The sequence below is a fragment of the Sorex fumeus genome, unplaced genomic scaffold (assembly GCF_029834395.1).
Source record: "Sorex fumeus unplaced genomic scaffold, SorFum_2.1 ptg000035l, whole genome shotgun sequence".
Classification (NCBI taxonomy): domain Eukaryota; kingdom Metazoa; phylum Chordata; class Mammalia; order Eulipotyphla; family Soricidae; genus Sorex; species Sorex fumeus.
This window is the reverse complement of record NW_026606092.1, coordinates 19906719-19911397: the sequence shown is the minus strand read 5'-3', so window position 1 is coordinate 19911397 and position 4679 is coordinate 19906719. Positions and strand designations below refer to the sequence as shown.

Genomic DNA, 4679 nt, shown 5'->3' with positions numbered 1-4679 from the left:
AGGGTGATAAAATAATCAATTGTTGCCCATTCACTATAACCATTTCTGAATAACCCAGGGCAAGGAGAGTGGGGTCTAGCTTATATCCCTGCTTCAGAAACAATAGTTGGACTTAGGTTACTCACATTCTCTATTCTAATTAAAAATTATGAACTCTGGTCTATGCAAGAAAAAATTCTCTCTTCTTATAGTTCTTATAGTACTTCTATTCTACCTCTTTTTTCCTCCTTTCCTCTCCCCGCAACTTTGTCATCTCAAAATATTAGTTTGTTTTTAGGCATACTTTGTGGTGCTCAGAAGTTACTCTTGGTTCTGCGCTCAGAGATCCCTTCTGCTAGGCTCTCGGAGATAATCTGGTGTGTGAGAGATTGAATCCTGGTCCACTGCGTGCTTGGCAAGCACCCTGCCTTTTGCACTATATCTGCAAATCAAAGTTTACGAATCTTAAGTCTCATAGGTTTGTGCTATTATAAATACCAAATTAGGCATATGAGTAGAAAACAGTTTAGATAATACCAGGATTCAGAATAGACATTGTGAAGAGCTTAGAGAGAAAGTTTAAAGTCACAAGAGCTAATAAAATCATCTGGAAAGAGTAACTCATAGAAGGAAATAACAAATAGCAAAAATTTAAGAGATTTTTAGGAAATCAGGGATACAGCTCAAATAGTAAAGCATAGGCCTAGCAAATGCAAGACACACATTGTCTTTGTTCTACTTCCCCCACCCCACCCTACCCCTGCCCCAGGCCAGGTATAGTCTGATAATCCCTTTGAACCACAAGACAGGTAGACTGATAGAAAAAAATGATGTCTTAGACTTGAATATTATAGGTCTCCCATGCAGATTTCTTTAAACTTGCAGTAATAAATAAAATTTGACAGGGGTGATTGGCTATAAATACTGAGTCCAGATGACTTCAAGGAAAGTTGGGTATTGGAAGTTATATAGAGAGGGTGTTTAAAATGCAACTAGTGATTAGTCATGTGTCAAAGTATTTCTGAAAGTTCAAATAAAAGAATAAAAAGGACTGATCATTTTGCTATGTGATATGAAATGTCAGCATAAATTAAATGGGCTGGAACGATAGTACAGTGGGTAGGGCATTTGCCTTGCATGCAGCCAACATGGCTGACTGAATTTGATTCCTACGCCCCTCTCGGAGAGCCCGGCAAGCTACCGAGAGGATCTCGCCCGCACGGTAAAGCCTGGCAAGCTACCCGTGACATATTCCATATGCCAAACACAGTAACAAGTCTCACAATGTTACTGGGCCCGCTTGAGCAAATTGATGAACAAGGGGAGGACAGTGACAGTGACAGATTTACTAAACTGCAGTTATCCTTGTATACTATAATACTTGTCCTTCTATTTTAGAATAATAGGCAAATATATTCCATATACTTAGAATATGCCTGTCACATAGTAGATTTTCAATAAACATTTGTTGAAAAACTTTTAGGTTTGGAAAATTGCTAGATAAAAATGAAAACAGGGACAAAAATGAAAGGCACTTCACCTCTATTCTTTGTCCTAACCAAATATTGATCTTAAGGTCATGTATTTTTAAGTATAATTATATTCTTGCGCAGGGGCCATGCTAATCTTCTCTGTATCGTTCCAATTTTAGTATATGTGCTGCCGAAGCGAGCAGGAGCGATACCACAGCAGTAGGGCATTTGCCTTGCACGCAGCCAACATGGCCGACCCGAGTTCGATTCCTCCACCCCTCTCGGAGAGCCCAGCAAGCTACCGGGAGTTTCTTGCCTGCATGGCAGAGCCTGGCAAGCTCCCCGTGATGTATTTGATATGCCAGACACAGTAACAACAAAGTCCCAATGGAGATGTTACTGGGCCCGCTCGAGCAATTATATTCTGCCTCCAACTTCTAATAAAAATAAATGAAGAACCAACAAAAAACATTGTTATGTAGTCTAGCTAAGAATATCTGATGCAAAAATTAGTACAGAAAGTTTTTGATTTTTAGCTTTCAAAGTATTTTCTATGAATTCCATTTTATTTTTATAGAAATGGTGCCTTCAATGAAAAAATTAAATTTGTATGCTAATTGTGACATCATAAGTTTAGACTAACTCAAAATCTCCATTCTTTAAGATTAAAAATTAGAAGTCTACAAAGGAAACTAACATTTCAAGCTCCCTAAAGGGGGAAAAAGAAAAGCCAGAAACTATTGCTTTAAACTATCTAGCAAAAAGCAGACATATGCTTTAAAGATGATAGAATTAGAAAACAGTTTCAAAAACTGCATCTTGGGAGTTTCAGCAGTTATTCAGTTAATAATCATTGAGAGCCCCTATTATGTGACAAGCATATCTCAAGGCACAGAAGATAGTTTCTGTTATGAGTGCTTCTGGCTGCCTGCATCATTGACTTTTTTTCTTCTTTTTGAAAATTGTTTTTTCTCAGTCTGCAAATTCATTTATTTGTTGATTTGGAGCCATAACTAATGATACTTAGGGATTATTCCTGTATCTGTGCTCAGGAGTTACCCCTAGTAGCACTGGGTGACCATGTGCAATGCTAAGAATAAGCAGGCACAGCAGCACACATGACAAACACTCTCTCTGTCTTTATCATCAGCCTTTCTTCTCTGTTGCCTAAGACTTTATTTTTAGGGTGGCAAAGTGCGAAATTATCCCATCTAAATGAGGGGAATGCCCTTTCAACACTGCAACCCAAAGAAAACAAATACGTAAAGCCCACAACCAAACATGGGTGACCCCTGCACATTTCAAAGGAAACAATACAAAATCTGGCCACATTTAACAGATTGCATGAGGTGCGGGGAATTGGTGGCAGGACTAAATCTGGGACTAACTGCACGCAAGTCAAGCGCCCTATCTTTTGTATTATTTCTCCAGCCCCGGAACACTGTTCTTAAATGATATCTGGTAATTTTTATTGGCATTACATTGAAATTAAGTCAATTTAGAAAAAAAAGATCTAAATCTAAAATATTTACCATATCAAATCCTCTCATAGTAAGAGGGTAAGTCACTTTCACTGTCACTGTCCTCCCGTTGTTCATCGATTATCTAGAATGGGCCCAGTAACATCTCCATTTTGAGACTTTGTTGTCACTGTGTTTGGCATATTGAATACGTCATGGGTAGCTTGTCAGGCTTTGCCGTGCAGGCGAGACCCTCTCGGTAGCTTGCCGGGCTCTCCGATAGGGGCGGAGGAATCGAACTTGGGTCGGCCTAGTCGGCCGCATGCAAGGCAAATGCCCTACCCACTGTGCTATCGCTCCAGCAAGAGGGTAAGTATGTGAGGAAATCACAAAAAAGAGATATAGGTGGAAGAATTCCAGGTATTTTAGGAAATATTTCTTGGCAACCTCAGTTCCTCCTTCCTTTCCCTTCTTCTTCCCCAAAATCTGTGCATGTCATTTCTAGAAGTTAAGATATCTCATGACCACCTGGCAGTCAGTGTGAAGATAATTGTACCAATCTGAGAAAACACCTTTGTTCTCAACTGGTGTGACATTATTATTATTATTATTATTATTATTATTTTATTTATTTAGTTTTTGCTTTTTTTGTTACACCTAGTGATATTCAGGGGTAACTCCTGACTCTGCACTCAGGATTTATTCTTAGAGGTGCTGATGGGACCATATGGGATGTCTGCGATCGAATCCCAGTCGTTTGTGTGAAAGGTAAATACCCTACCCACTGTACTGTCACTCTGGCCCCTGGTGTCACATTCTTGATCTGGAGTGCATATCCCTAGAATTTTATTTTCGTGATAAAAGTAAACCTTTCACCAGTCATCTGTTCTCAGGCACTCAGGTTTTTTCCAGATTCTGGCTATTGTAAAGAGTGCTGCAATGAACAAACAAGTGCAGATGTCACTTCAACTATACTTTTTTGCCTCTCTGGGATATATTCCCAGGAGTGGTATTGCTGGGTCAAATGGGAGCTCGATTTCTAATTTTATGAGAATCATTCATACTGTTTTCCAGAAGGGCTGAACCAATTGGCATTCCCACCAGCAGTGAAGGAGGGTCCCTGTCTCACCACATCCATGCCAGCACCGATTGCTTTTGTTCTTTTGGATGTGGGCCAGTCTCTGTGGTGTGAAATGATATCTCATTGTTGGTTTGATCTGCATCTCCCTGATGATTAATGATGTAGAGCATTTTCTCATGTGCCTTTTTGCCATTCAGATTTCTTCTTTGCGAAAATTTCTGTTTATTCCGTCGCCCCATTTTTTGATGGGGTTGGATGTTTTCTTCTTATGGAGTTCAACCAGTACTTTGTATATCCTTGATATCAACCCCTTGTCAGATGTGTATTTGGCAAATATTCTTTCCCATTCTGTAGACTGTCTTTGTATTTTGGTCACTGTTTCTTTGGAGGTGCAGAAGCTTCTTAGTTTAAGATAGTTCCATTTATCTATCTCTGTTTTCACTTGCTTGGCCAGTGTCATGACGTCTTTGAAGATACCATTAGCTTCAATGTCATGGAGGGTTTTGCCAACTTTGTCTTCAATGTACCTTATGGATTCCAGTCTGATGTTGAGGTCTTTAATCCATTTTGAAATTTTAGTACATCTACACAATGGAGTATGATGTAGCTATTAGAAAATATGAAGTCATGAAATTTAAATACAAGTGGTACTACATGGAAAGTATCATGTTATGTGAAATGAGTCAG

General features: G+C 39.2%; 1 non-coding gene across 1 annotated transcript; it reads right to left on the bottom strand.

The window, feature by feature from the left end:
• Positions 1 to 1547: 1547 nt before the first annotated feature.
• LOC130027062 (U6 spliceosomal RNA) lies at positions 1548 to 1654 on the bottom strand. Its single transcript, XR_008793000.1, has one exon. It is a non-coding gene; the product is annotated as a U6 spliceosomal RNA (small nuclear RNA).
• Positions 1655 to 4679: the final 3025 nt, after the last annotated feature.